Here is a 15,098-nt window from a genome sequence, read left to right as displayed (position 1 = left end):
GCATTCCCAGGTTTATACGGCCATCACACACCCGGTGTATATGTTTTTTGGTGTTTGTAGTGTAACTGGTTATAAAAATAAATTAAATGTAAATAATAATAAATTAAAAATAAATATAAAATAAAAATAATTAAATAAAAGAAATAAAATACAAGGGTAGGGTATTGTGTTATTTTTTGGCGAGTTATACTCATTTTTGTTTTTCTTTGGCTTTTGTCACTGTATACTTTTCACTACTTCTTCTTCTTCTTAGGGTGCCTGTCTGTCTTCACGATGTTGACCAAAGTTGTGTTCATCCTCCGCAGTACTTCTTCATTGGTGACTTTGTCTGTCTATACCTTCTGTATAACCATAGCTTAAAAGCCTGAAGTTTTGATAAAGTTTCCGCCTTTAATGTCCACGTTTCTACTCCGTACAGAAGCACTAAGTATACGTAACATTTAAGGAGCCCTATTTTTGTTTCTAGGTTTTAGGTCTATTTTGACTACTGCATGGCTATATTATTTCTTTACTGTTCTTTTGGGTTTTCTCTATATCCATTCAGCTGCTGTCTGGGCCGCCTTTATACTCTTCTCTGATATTTGTCGTAGCCTGTCAACTCTCTTAATAGTCTACTCGGATGGTTCCAGAGATTGATAGAGAGAGAGATAGTTGAAAATCACGTGTGCTTTTTCATCCATTATTCTAAGGATTGTTTTTTGTTCTGAACCTCTAAATACATACCTTAATGGAACGTTCTTAGGTATATTCAGAGCCTCTTTGTTCATATGGTTCTGTTCACTTTGTATTTTCTTTCTGTTGAATTTGCACTGTGTCCCCAAGCTGCCGAGGCATATGTTAGTGTTGGTAAAATTATACAGTTTGCCATCATTATCTTTGTTTTGAATCTCAGTTTACTCTTGTGTTCTGTGAAAGTCAGCTTTTTGTCCAATGTTACGCCTAAATATTTGGCTAAAGACCATTCGATTTGGGTGTCGAATAATGATAGTACCCGATTTGGTCTGCCTGTTTTTATTTGGTACACGACGGACTGTGTTTTGTCAGCTATCTTCCACTGCACGCATCATTCTTTTAGTTCGTTTAGTGTACTTTGTAGGTGTTTTGGTGCTAGGTCTTGGTTAGTACTGCTAGCAGCTATTGCTGTATCGTCTGCGTATAGGCTCAGTAACGACCTGAGTTCAGTTGTGATGTCTGCTGTGTATATGATGTATAGATGGCGACAACTCCGCTATCTGTGGCACACCAACCTCTTTGGTTCCAACATCGGACAGGGTTGGCCCTATCGGAACTCTCAACCTTCTGTCGGCTAGGTATGAAGAGAGAAGACACGTGCCATCGCCTCACTATAATCATATTGGTCCGTTTTATACAGCAGACCTTCGTGCCAGACTCTGCCGAATGCTTTACTAACATCTAGACATGCGGCTAATATATCTTTCTTTTCATTGAACCCTGTATTCATTCATCATTGATGTATTTTACTAGACGCAGTAACTGAAGTTCACATGAGTGTTCGAATCTGAATCCGAACCGTGTTTCAGGTACTGTTCCAATTTCTTCTGATTCTTCTTTTAGCCTAGGTTGTATGACTCGCTCTGTAATTTTGCTTATTGCTGGTAATTTATTGCCCGATAATTCTGTGGAAATTTATCATTTTTCACTGGGTTTTCGATCATAGCGATAAAACTAGAGTAATCACTACCAATCGTGTAGTTTTTGTGCGATCCCCTAATAGACATATTTCTGTGTATAAATAAGTCCCTCCAATACTGTCGTACGTTTGTTGCTACTTAATACAAAATTAGTATACAAGAATATTATATGCTTAAAGCTTTTGTTCCTTCGGCTTCTTAAGGGGCTAATAACCTGCTCAATGTTCAATGTGTTAACAATCAAAGCAGCGTTTGTAATGAGTCCAATAGTGTTTCACTCCATTAAAGATTAAAAGTAAGTTTTCTCCTTATCACAATGTTTCGAATGGGCAAACTGTGATCGGTTCTGCCTTTAATGAAAACCCGCAAACTAAATTTTTAAAATGCTCAATCAAAAAAAAATCTTCATTTGATATTCTGGACAAAAAATGTCTATCACTTTTTACTATTTGTATTGTGCACGTGAAAACAGAAAGCACAAACATAGTTTCATGCAATATATCCAGAAAAATATAATATGCCCAATAATTACACAATTGACCAATATTACTCAATAACAAAAAAAAACATGGACAAGATTCGAAAAACTCAGCGAGCCATGGAACGACAGATGCTTGGTATCTCACTAATAGATCGGCAAACGAACGAAGCAATCCGGAACAAAACAAAAATAAAGGACGCCGCGAAACAAGCAGCTAAATTAAAATGGAAATGGGCTGGACACAACGAACGTCTCGAAGATGGTAGATGGAACAAAGAAGTCGGAAACTGGCGACCGTACGATGCGAAGAGACCAAGAGGAAGACCTCAAATGCGCTGGAGCGACGATATCAAAAGAGTCGCAGGACCAATGTGGAAACGCCTAGCACACAACAGGGATGAATGGCGAGAAATGGGAGAGGCCTTTATTCGACAATTCGGATAGAAAAAGGGCTATAAAAAAAACCCAATAAGATTAATAAACTATTAAGAACATTAGATATGCAGACGACACCGCGATCATGGCTGAAAGCATCGAAGATCTTTAATTCCTTATAGATCGAGTCACTAGAGAATGCTCTAATAACGGACTAAGCATAAATACAACAAAGTTACTTGTGGTTAGTAAACAAGACCTCGGCGATATACAACTAATTGTCAATAATGAACCGATAACAAAACTTAACCGTTTTAAATACCTAGGATGTTGGATAAACGAGATACTAAATCCGGATGAAGAAATTAAAACTCGTATAGAAATTGCAAGAGGAGCATTTATGAAACTTGATCTATTCTGAGCAATTCTCAGCTGAACATACAACTGAGAATTAAGTTCCTAAAATGTTATGTGTATCCTGTATTGATGTGAAACCTGGGTTATGAAGGTTAACATGATGAACAAATTAGAAGCCTTCGAGGGATGTGGTTATATCGTAGAATGCTCAGAATATCATGGGTTCAACACATTTCAAACAGAGAAATCTTGTACAGAGTAGGTCAAGGTGAAGGCGACTTAATAAAAATGATAAAAAAGAGAAAACTCGAATATCTGGGGCATATAATGAGAGGAAGCAGATACAAGATAATGCAGTTGATACCCAACGGAAAGATCGACGGTAAAAGAGGAATTGGTAGGAAGAAATACTCATGGCTCCGAAACCTTTGTCAATGGACTGGCTTATAAGCAGATGAATTATTACATGCCGCGCAAGATCGAGAACGACATCGGCAAATCGTCACGGAAGCTACCCACTCCTAAAACTTGGGCACGGTACTCAAAGAAGAAAGAACCCAATAAGAATCACCTTTATGACACATGAAAGAAATGTGCAAAATAGAGTTGAGATTAGTGAAAAGTGCATTGTTAAGACAGCATTTGTTAGATAATATTTTTTGTGATAGTTGGAGAGATTTGTTCGTTTTTCAGTTACAAAATGAAGTTTTATTTTTATTATCTATCTCTTGTATGAACTATGAACTTTATAGACTTATAGTAGAGTTTTGTTGGTGGATAAAAATAAATACGAAAAATAAAATAATATGATAGGTAAAAAACGAGATTCTCGTAAAACTACTTATAAATTTTCAGTTTTCTTTGTTTATTCTAACAAAATATAGCCGCTCTTACTGGTTACCAATCTAGGTTTATGTCTACCTAAGAAAAATAAAAATGATAATAAAGGGTGCATCGCAGTTTTTATGGTTGTAGCTGAACATAAATATTTTTTATCGCCTCCGGTCGCTTATTTATAGTCTAGACATGAAAACACAATTTTACGACAATCCGTTCTTTTTATTAGACTAAATCTAATCACTATCCCAAACTAAAAGTCGTTATACTCAATTAATTACTGCGAAAATCTTTACCGTTTTGCGAAATGTTTCTCCTGCTTTTTACTACTGTCAGAAACGCCAGTAAAATTAAAAGAAAAAATAGGAATTCCATTTATGTTGAAATTTTGTGTGAATATACAATATATTTGCCAACCTTAAACATAATAATGTGTTTTAATATTCGCTCCGTGCGTGACTGACGCGACACCTACCGCCTTCATCTGACTGTTTTGGACCTACCAATTTTCAGGTTAAACATATGACATTTGTTTGACATTGTTAAATACAGGCGAGATTGACAATTATTAATAATTAACTTTTTAATTATATTTTTTCAGTTTATGTACAAAATAAATGTAGTATTAAAAACTGAGTTTCTCAAAATTCATCATAATATATCTTTTTAACCCAAACGGAAAAGAAAGGGAAAAATCTAGTACTGGCAAATCAAGTTTTTCACGTGAAAGAGCATATTTATAATTAAAAACAGTAATAGTAAAAGGTATGATATAAAAGCTAAAGTCATCAGGCACTCTGCAGTTAGCTTGAAGCCTTATAAAATATCATTTAAGGTAAATTATTTAAATATTTCCTATTTCAATTGCATAAAAATGAGGTTATGTGATATTTACTTTTTCATATTAATAGCACGGATATATCTTTTTCTTTTCTCTAATTTATATGTAATCTTTGGGAACCTATAAAAACTACACTTACTATTTTTGCTATTATTAGCACAATTAGATACGCAACATGTATTTGCACAAATTTTTGATAAAATTTATGCGTAAAAAGATTCCATGATTCCAATTTTGTCATATTTCGCCGCTACGCACGCTGGCATCGTTTCAATGTACCCCTACCATGGTCACGCACGGGGCGAATACATTGGTAACCTTACTGTGAAATAAATAGAACCCATTATACTTCTCATAAATAAAGACGAAAATACCATAATTTAAGAAAAATCCTCTTACCCAGAAGAACATACGTAAAAAAACTACCATCATCATCAGTAGCCGTTTTGAGTTTACTGCTAAATATAGGCTGCTATATAGTAAGTAGTTCCATTTCTGCTGGTCTTCAGCAAATTGAAACTATTTCACTGGATGCGCTTGATGTCTTCCAATGTTTCCGATGTTGGAGGACGTTTTCGGTTACGATAAGCATCGTGTTTTTTTTTTTTTGTCGGACGCATCTAAATCAATAGAAGGGACTGGCTGTGCCTATTTTCTACCCTCAGGAGGTTCTGAATTTAAGTACAAACTTTCCAATGAGTTCTCAATTTTCTCGGCTGAATCATTGGCCATACTCAAAGCTTTAAAATATGTTAAAAACTCTTATATTAAAAAATCGTTAATTCTTTCAGATTGTCTTTCAGTTTTACAGAACATAAAAAATACTTGTTTGCCCAAAACATTTAGTAATCCTTATATTTTTTTAATAAAGGATCAATTAAAGCACTTAACAGACTCTGGCTTTAATATAAAATTTATTTGGGTTAAGGCACATATTGGACTCAAAGATAATGAATATGTAGATTACTTAGCTAAAACCAGTATAATATCAGGCACTTTATTGTCATATTCTTTATGTGTATCAGATGCCAGTACGATTTTTAAAAAAAATCAGCTATCGACATGGAAAGATCAATGGAATCTTTACTGCTTTACAAACCCAACAAGATACACCACTTTACAACCAGTTATTCCACAAACTACTTATCCAAGTCATTTATATAAAATAAATGTGATTGAAGATGATAATTGCAAACATTGCGGAAAACTAGGTGATCTTGATCACATCTTTTTTGAATGTCCTAAGTTTCAACAGCATTCAAACTCTCTCTACAAAAAATTAATTGAATTTAATATGTATGCACCATTCAATATCCAGTCGCTACTGGCTACAGGCTCACAACAAGTATATAATATCATTATAGATTTCTTGTCAGACACATGCACAGTTCTATAGAATTTGTACGCGAGAATGGAATTTTTCATGATCGTGTGGAAATTTAGATTTGTATCCTTTGTTTACCCTAAATGTTATAACACCTTATCCGTGGTCCAGTTTTGTTTGTCTACTAAGAATGTCTTGATGGGCCCCTAGACGAGAAGCAAGTGACCCTGTAAGTTTCCTTGTCGTATATTCTTCTATTAATTATCCGTTAGTTTTCGATTAGGGATAGAGTTGTGTATTTGTCTGATTGGAAAATCTATTGCAACTGGCTGAATGACTAATGTCTATGCCATTAAAAAAAATAAAAAAAAAATTACAGCTGCCGCCGTTTCTCGCAACCTAGCTTCCAACGCTTGCGATCGTTCCAGTCATCTACTTGTAGACCCCTATCTTCCATTGCACCTTTTACTTCTTGTCTCCACGATCTTCTTGGTCTTCCCTTTTTCCTGCGGTTGGTGGGGATCCACTGTAACATTCTCTTTAGCCATCTTTGATCATTCATCCTTTCTACATGGCCATACCATTTCAGCCTTTTGCATTCTATAGTTTCCAGGACGTCAATGTCTATGCCCATACGCTCTCTGATTTCAGTATTCCTTACTCTATCTCTTCTAGTGAGTTGGCAACATCTTCTCCAATAATTCATTTCCATTGCTTTTATTTTGGATGCGTCATTTTTATTTATTACCCAAAGCTCTGAACCATATGTAGCAATGCTTTCTATGATACTTTTGTATATCCTAATTTTTGTGTTTCGGGTGATGTGGTTATTTCAAAGTATACTATTCAGTTGACGTATTGCTGAATTTTCTTGACCAATTCTAGTAGCTATTTCTTTTGTATTCCGACCATTGTTTGTAATGTTTACACCGAGATATTTATAGCTATCAGTATTTTGAATTTGTTTGCTTCCTAGTTCTAAATGCTTTCCTTCACCTCCCACTACTACGTACTCTGTTTTTGATGGATTAATTGATAAGCCCCACTTAGTAGATTCTTCATCTATTTTTCGTAACATGTAGTGGTTATCATCTTGATCTTCTGTAAGTATTACTTGGTCATCAGCAAAATGCAAGCTGTACCGTGTATTTTCTCCAATTTTAACACCCATAGGTTCACATTTTCTTTTCCAAATATCCAAAACCCCCTCCAAATAAATCTTAAAGAGTGTAGGTGCAATGCAGCAGCCTTGGCGAAGTCCTTTGGTCACTTTTATCTTTTTTGTCACTTTTTGTCCAATCTTTATTACACTCGTCATATCATCGTACTACTCCCTTACAGCATTAATGTAAATCGGTGGAATATTCTTGTCTTCTAGCACCTGCCATAGCTTGGCTAATGGGACACTGTCATACGCTTTTTGAAGATCAATAAATATCATGTGTGTCTCCATATTATGTTCCAATGATTTTAATTGTTTTACTTTATCATCGAGTTGCTACGCTCAACTGATCTGAAAGCTATTTTATATAATATACCTTATATATATATATATATATATATATATATATATATATATATATATATATATATATATATATATATATATATATATATATATATATATATATATTCCAAAATTACCACCAAAACAAAAAACTTCAACCTGGACCATAATTTTATATTGACCTAGGCTGTAAGATTTATTATAATTACCTACATGTCCGTCCAAAGATTCCTGATCCAGTACCATGAGTAGTTTTACAACTATCAGTGAACAATAGTAAGGGATTACTATTTTGATTGGGATTTTTTGTTCTCTACATGGTATAATTGTGTTAATCTTCTCAGTGAAGATTAGTTCTGGTGTCATCATATTTGAGTTAATTATAAAGATGGTTTCCTCAAGTATAATCCCAGTAGTATTTGTGTGGCTACTCAATACATAATTCAGCGGAGGGAGACCTGTGGTAGCCTCTTAAAGATTCGGTTTATGTAGTATTCAAGGCTCCTGTTATATTTAGAAGTGCTTGTCTTTGTAGGATGGTGAGAGGTCGTAATATTTCAAAGCCGCATTTTTCCACCAAAGTACTGAACGATAAATAATTGTTGCTAGTATCACTCATGTGTAAAACCAACGAACGGATTACCTTTGGTTTCAACTCCCAGATTTTATTTAGCCCTATTGGTTTTATTGTTAATATGGGGGTAATCCACGACTACCCATAGATATTTGATCTCTTTGGTTATTTCTTGTTTCTCTTCAAATAATTTCAGCTCACTTAGTCCAGTAAGCTTCCTCTTAGTAGTGAAGGTTACTAATTTAGTTTTAGAAGGGTTCACAAAGAGATTGTTTTTCAGACACCAGTTCTCTATGTAATGAAATGTATGGCATTTAATCCGCAGCAAGACTAAGAAATTTTCCCCTAGTCACTATTACAGTGATGTAGTCTGTGAAACCCTGGACCGAGATTCCTTTGCTCATGAATGATTACTCTGCTCTGAAACATCTAAATAATCCACTTGCATGTTGTGTTGTTGATTTTCTTACTCACCAGTGCACTATGTATTGACCCGATGGAGGATCAAATGCACCTTCTATGTCTAGACACTCAACAAGTTTCAACTTTTTTCGGGTGTGAACTCCTTTCCAGTTCCGAAAGGAGTTTGTCGGCCTGCATCAGATTGAGCAGGGGCGACTTCACTTGATTTCCCTTCTTGATACGCTTTGGTATTTAGATTATTTTTCTATATGTATTCATTTAATATTGTTTTCATGGTTTTCAACATAAGTGAAGTCAGACTTATAGGCTTGTATAATTGTGCTAAAGTATAATCTATTTTTTTCTGGTTTGGGAATAAACGTCACCATCGCTCTTCTTCAAACTGTAAAAATATATTTGAGCTTAAGTTTGTTTGACGTTTATTCTTCTTCTTAACGTGGACATGGGCGATCATCATGGCCCATTTGACTCCATCTACAGCCATTCTGAAAAGTTCTATTGACGTTTTCCCACTCCATTGTCTCAAATCCTTCAGCCAGGACGTGCGTCTCCTGCCCGGTCCTCGTTTGCCTTCCACCTTACCTTTTATGACCAGTCGCATTAATTCATATTTCTCGTTTCTCAGTATGTGACCAAAGTAGCTCATTTTTCTTTTCTTTATGGTGTTGAGTATTTCTTTATGTTTTTTCATTCTTCGTAGCGTTTCCGCATTTGTTATGTGTTATGTCCAAGATATTTTCCACATTCTTCGATAATACCACATTTCAAAGTTAATGAGTTTTTTCTCTGTCGCCTCTGTAATTGTCCAGGCCTAAACTCCATACAACAGGACAAAGAACACGCAGCATCTCAATACTTTAGTTCTAATTTCGATGTTGAGTTTTCCATTGCATAATATTGCTTTCATCTTATTAAAAGCATTTCTAGCTATCTCAATATGCCGTTTTATTTCCGTACTTCTATCCCATTCTTCATTTAGTTCGCAACCTAAGTACTGATATCTGTGCACCCTGCCTAAAAGTTTTCCTTTAGCATAAACACTGTCTTCCTCAATCTTGTTCTTGCCTACCACCATGATTTTTGTTTTATTTGTATTCAGTGCCATTCCATACCTTTCGCAGTATTGGGTAATGCGATCAACCAAGATCTGTAGTCCTTCTCTGCTGTCCGCAAGGAGTATTGTGTCATTTGCCTATATAAGATAATTCAGAAGTGCTCCGTTAATAAATATGCCTTCATTTACGTCTTCTAATGCCTCTTTAAACAATTCTTCTAAATACATATTTACCACTTTTTACGTTTATTACCACTCACTAATTGCATACACCCTGGAAAGTAAACAATTAGAAGATGCTCCACAGCTTCTTTCTCTGTGTCGTTATACTTTTCCCAGGGCAATTTAACTGACTTGGGTTTATTAATGTTAACTGTTCTCTCCATGATCTTTCTTTAGCGGATAGGATTGTCTTTTACTATAGGTTTTCATTTCAGCCTTACTTGGTTCTCAATTACCTGATTACTTTGCCCTATTAAAGTAATGGCCAGTTCCATAAATATTTCAATAAATACGTTGTATTCCAGTACAACATAATCCTAATCTATGGTTGTTGTTTTCCTTCAGATTTGTTCTGCCTAGTATTTGAATTCAATATAATATAGATTTACCTTAAACATGACAGTTACCAAATACAAAAAGTTGGTGGATCTCTTCGGGAAATAATGGGAAAATAAGACCCAGTAATGCCTTCTGGGGGATGGTACCATACGACGACAATACCTACAAACATTCTTGTTTCACTTATTATAGCTAAAACATACTCATTATACTAGAAAAAAAAAATAAATTACCTTTTTGTTAAAACATAGTACTCCTAAGATTTTTTTTTATTTTTTATCCAATTAATCGACATTAATCGAACATTTCAAATATTATATAAAAACGTTTTTCAACTTACTACTAAAATAAAATTCCGTCTCTAATCCTCAAGAGCTCCTATAAATGTAAAAACGGCTTCGACTTTAAATCCAGTTTAGTTTGAACTAAAGTCGACATTTTGTGGTTTTCCTGTTTTCTAACCGTTACTTTCATTATATAATGTCATTACTTAGTGGGTACTTATCTTATCGCAATGCTCTTGTAGCTCTAGTCGAAATAACTCATCATTACATCAATCTAATTGACAAGTGACTCAATAATATTATTAATTAATGGTATTTAAAAGATATTTTAATTAAAAATATTTTTGTATACCGTTTCTGAAGTTTTTAAAAGCGCTTATTAGTTTTTCAAATATATTTAATGATGATGCTATACCGAATATTAAAGATATCTTTTACATCCTTCTAAAAGGTTTGTGTTTACAGAATACTGTTGCCAAGTTTGATAAATATAAGCCGTTTTCAGAAATAGATACTGTTATAAAACAATTTTTGTAAAGTATGCCTTTCAACCTTATATTGCATGAATTTATTTTATTTTTTAACAAAATAAAATAAAATTAAATTAAATTCCAGTAACAAACTCTTCCAAATTGTGAAACTTCTTATAAACGGTCACTACTTTTAGAATGGTAGCATAAATGCACCTTACATTTTTCGCACTGAACCCTTGATTTTCCTTTACAGTTTATCATCTTACATATTTCCCTGTTTACAATCCAGTTTGGCCAGTGTGAAAACTAATCTGTTTGTACATATGTATCTTCTTCTTGATGTGCCTATCCGTTACGAATGTTTTGGCATCATGGCAATCTTTATCTTATCTGCAGCAGCGCATAAAAGCTGCACAGATGTTGTATTGAACCAGATTCTGAGGTTCTTTAACCAAGATGTTCTTCTTCTTCCCGAACCTCGTTTTCCAAAATATTTTTCCTTGCAGGATGGCTTGAAGGAGAGCATATCTGGATTCATTTTGCATAATATATCCGAAGAACTGCAACTTTCGAGATTTTATGGTGGTCAGTACCTCTCAGTTCTTATTCATTCTTATTAGGACCTCCTTATTTGTGACTCAGTCCACGGGATCTTAAGCATTCTCCGATATAGCCACATCTCAAATGCTTCCAGTTTTCTGCGCATATCTTCGTTCAAGGTCCACGATTCAACATCATAAAAAGGACAGAAAAGATGTAGCATCGCAGCATTCTTACTTTTGTATCAAGAGAGAGGTTGTGACGTTTGACGAAGGCTCTCATCCGATTTATGGTGGATCTAGACTTTCTATGAGTGCTCTAATATCCTGGTTGTTGGTCCATTCTTCATTTATTATGGTGCCGAGGTAGTTGTAATGCGTCACTCTTTCTACAGGAGAGTGGTTGACGTAGAGTCGACCTTCTGATATCCTTTTCTTGCTAATTATCATAAGCTTTCTCTTCTTAACGTTTAAATTGAGTCCATATTGTTGACTGTAATACGTGATTTGGTTCATAAGAACTTGTAGGTCTTCTAGGTTGTCCGCAAATACTATGGTGTCATCTGCATATCTGATGTTGTTTAGCCGGTAACCATTTAGTAGAATTTTTTTCAGTTTCGTGCAAAGATTCGATAAACATTCTTTCAGAAAGGTTAGAGGAGACAAAATACAGCCTTGCCTCACTCCACGGATGATTTTCACATAGTCAGTGTGGTCACCTTCAACTCTGAGATTTGCTGTCTGATTCCAGTAAAGATTTCTAATTATTTTCAGATCTTGGTTGTTAATTCCTGTTTCTTTTAGTATTTGCATCATCTTGGCGTGCTGTACTCGATCAAACGCCTTCTCGCAATCAACCAGACATGCGTATACGTCACAGTTGACGTCTCTGCATCTCTGGAATAAGACTTGTACTGAGAACAAAACCTCTCTAGTACCAACAGCATTTCTAAAGAAATTTGACTTTCACACAGCTTGTAAATTCTCTTGATGAATTATCTTTAGGAACAATTTTAGGAGATAACTCATGAGGCTTATAGAACAGTAATCTTCGCATTTTTTGGCTCTTGTTTTTTTTGGAAGTGTAATACATATGTATACATAGCTTCAATTCATCTTCTTTTGGATGGTTGTTCGGGTGTGGAGCTTCTAGGGCGACCTACTTTTCTTCTTTTTTTCTGTAAAACACCACTGTTAATAATTAGTTGTTTAGCTAGAATTGTGACAATCGCAATGTCAGATACAACGGTTGTTGCTCCTAAAGATGAAAAGCAAGCTGCTTATATATCTTCTCAGGAGAGGGGGAACTTAGTACTTTTTTGGATATTTTTAATACAACAGGAGGTACAGTTCCACTGGTTTTAATATATTCCAGAATAAGGAAACCAGAACAGTACAACTGGTTTCCTTATTCTAGGATTCCTTTGCTAATGTAAAATGTACTCAAGGAAATAGGGTTTTGCTGCTTGTAGATAACCATGAATTCTACATTTCTGTGGAAGTAATAAGACTGTGTTGAGAAAATGGAATCGTACTGGAAATACGTTATGGAAAATAGTAATGTTTCGGCTCTCAGAGAAATAACTCCCACACACCCTGTAGAAAAATTAAATAGTGATTCTTCTGTTGGATCCTCTGTGAACCTAAATACTCTCTTTTACAAAGAATCATCCCCACATCGTAGATAAATGTTTTCCACCGGTGGTTATTATTTGTCAATATATAAGAAAATCTAAAAATCGAAAATCGACTTTTCTAGACTTGCTTTTAAAAAATTGGTAAATAAAACTTAAAAATTGTATAAAATAATATTAACACTGAAAAGGGGAACCAATCATCATTACCTATATTTTAGATTTTGATCTGTCAAATGTGCTGAATGATCCCGCTTTGCCCTACAAAGAGATAAAATACATACATATTTATATTTGAACATTTTAACTTTTAAGTTTATAGGAGTTTCATCATTCTGCACTATATTTTTCTAATAGTGCGGAGATCGCAATAATGGTACACTAGCTATATTTTCTGTTGGTTGACCATGAATACCACCATGAAATTAGGCGAGATGAAGATTCAACGACCAGAAAAATTTTCGACCGAAGAGGACCAGTGGGAAGACGAGCCAGAGGAAGACCAAAATTTAGGTATGAAGATAACATAGAGGATGATCTAAAATCCATGGGAGTTAAAGCATGGAGAAGAGTTGCCAGAGACAGGGGTGAATGGAAGATTGTTCTGAAGAAGGCTTTGGCTCATAACTGTAATGCCAATGATGATGATGACCATGAATACAAATATTACAAATTTATGTTGATTTTTTTATAATCTCACTAGAGTTGTTTAATGATGTCTTTTAGGACTTTTAGGACATTTGCCGCCAACTTTTGATGTCTACTGTGTTTTAAAAATTCAGAGACATTTGCCACCAACTTTTAAAGTTTGCTGTGTTTTCAAAACTGTTCATTTATTTAAAATGGCAAAAGCGTAGAGCAACCTTAAAGTAATTTAAAGCATGGTTAAAATAATTAATATGCCTTTAAAATCCAAAGAAATAATATTTAATTATAAAATTGCTAATCATAAAAGACCAAAAAATGAAATATTGTGGTTGCAATTTTGTTATTCTTTATTGTTGTTCTATAAATTAATTATATTTTTCAAGAAACCTATGTACTTACATTTGGCAACCTCGAACTAGACCAGAAATGATCGATGCAGGAATTAAAAGTTGTTTTATTGGGCCCCTGACCATGGACTTCACAAATCTGCGGGCCAAGCCAAGTACGATCATTCTAAGAAACAACCACATAACAGCCGACAGCTGTTGACTGATTAAAATTACAATTTCACTATCAGATTCTGCTTTTAGATTATTTTTATAATTAAAACAAATATATTAATAATTACTACCTTTAAAAAGAAATTAAGAAAAATTCTGTAAAATGTTATAACGCATTTTCATTATTAAACCGATTATATTTTAAAGTTATTCTGTTTGGAGGTTTCCATTTACGACCTCAAAAGGGATTAAAGTAAACATAAGAACAACAAAAAGTACTAACCTTAATATCTACACGAAAATTATTATTATTAAGTTATTATAAAGGGTGATTCATTTAGAGGTACTTTTTTCAACAAGAAAAAACAATGAAAAAACTAAATTTTATTTGAAAATATTTATTATCATACAAAAGAACTATTCTTTACAATTACTTCTTTAAGATAATTTCTTATAAATGTTGGCCATGACTACGATTAAGTTGGTTCATTCTGAAGTTCAAATTTTCGATGACTCGTTCCAGTTTTCGATTGGTATTTCATCAATGACTCGAGTAATATTGGCCTCCAATGTCTCAATCGTATCTGGTTAATTCATGTAGACTTTGGACTTTAAGTAGCTCCAAAAGAAAAAGTCTAGAGGTGAGATGTCACAGGATCTAGGCGGCCAATTCACTGGTCCAAAGAGTGAAATAATTTGTTCACCGAATCTTTCTCGCAGTAAAGCCATGATTTCACGGACTGTATGGCAATAGGCGCCATCTTGTTGGAACCAAATGTCGCCAATACCACAAACCCATAAACCACACCAAACAGTTGTTTTTTCAGGGTGTAATGGCAACTCTTGAACCTCTTTGGGTTGTTCATCACCGCAAATACGGGCATTTTGTTTATTAACGTACCCATTAAGCCGAAAATGGGCCTCATCTGAAAACAAAATTTTTCTCAAAAACAGTGGATCTTCTGAAAGCTTATCCATCGTCCATCGACTTAAACGGTGACGACTCGGAAGGTCAATCGGCTTCAGCTCTTGCA

General features: G+C 34.5%; 1 protein-coding gene across 4 annotated transcripts in view; it reads left to right on the top strand.

Moving 5' to 3' along the window:
- The window catches only part of LOC140446047 (zinc finger protein rotund-like), an 814,816-nt gene that overhangs the window by 464,840 nt on the left and 334,878 nt on the right, over nt 1-15,098 (top strand). The gene's annotated exons all lie outside the window — the stretch shown is intronic.

This window comes from Diabrotica undecimpunctata, chromosome 7, assembly GCF_040954645.1.
Source record: "Diabrotica undecimpunctata isolate CICGRU chromosome 7, icDiaUnde3, whole genome shotgun sequence".
NCBI classification, from domain to species: domain Eukaryota; kingdom Metazoa; phylum Arthropoda; class Insecta; order Coleoptera; family Chrysomelidae; genus Diabrotica; species Diabrotica undecimpunctata.
Note: the sequence above shows the minus strand (reverse complement) of the source record. Positions and strands in the feature narration are given on the sequence as shown.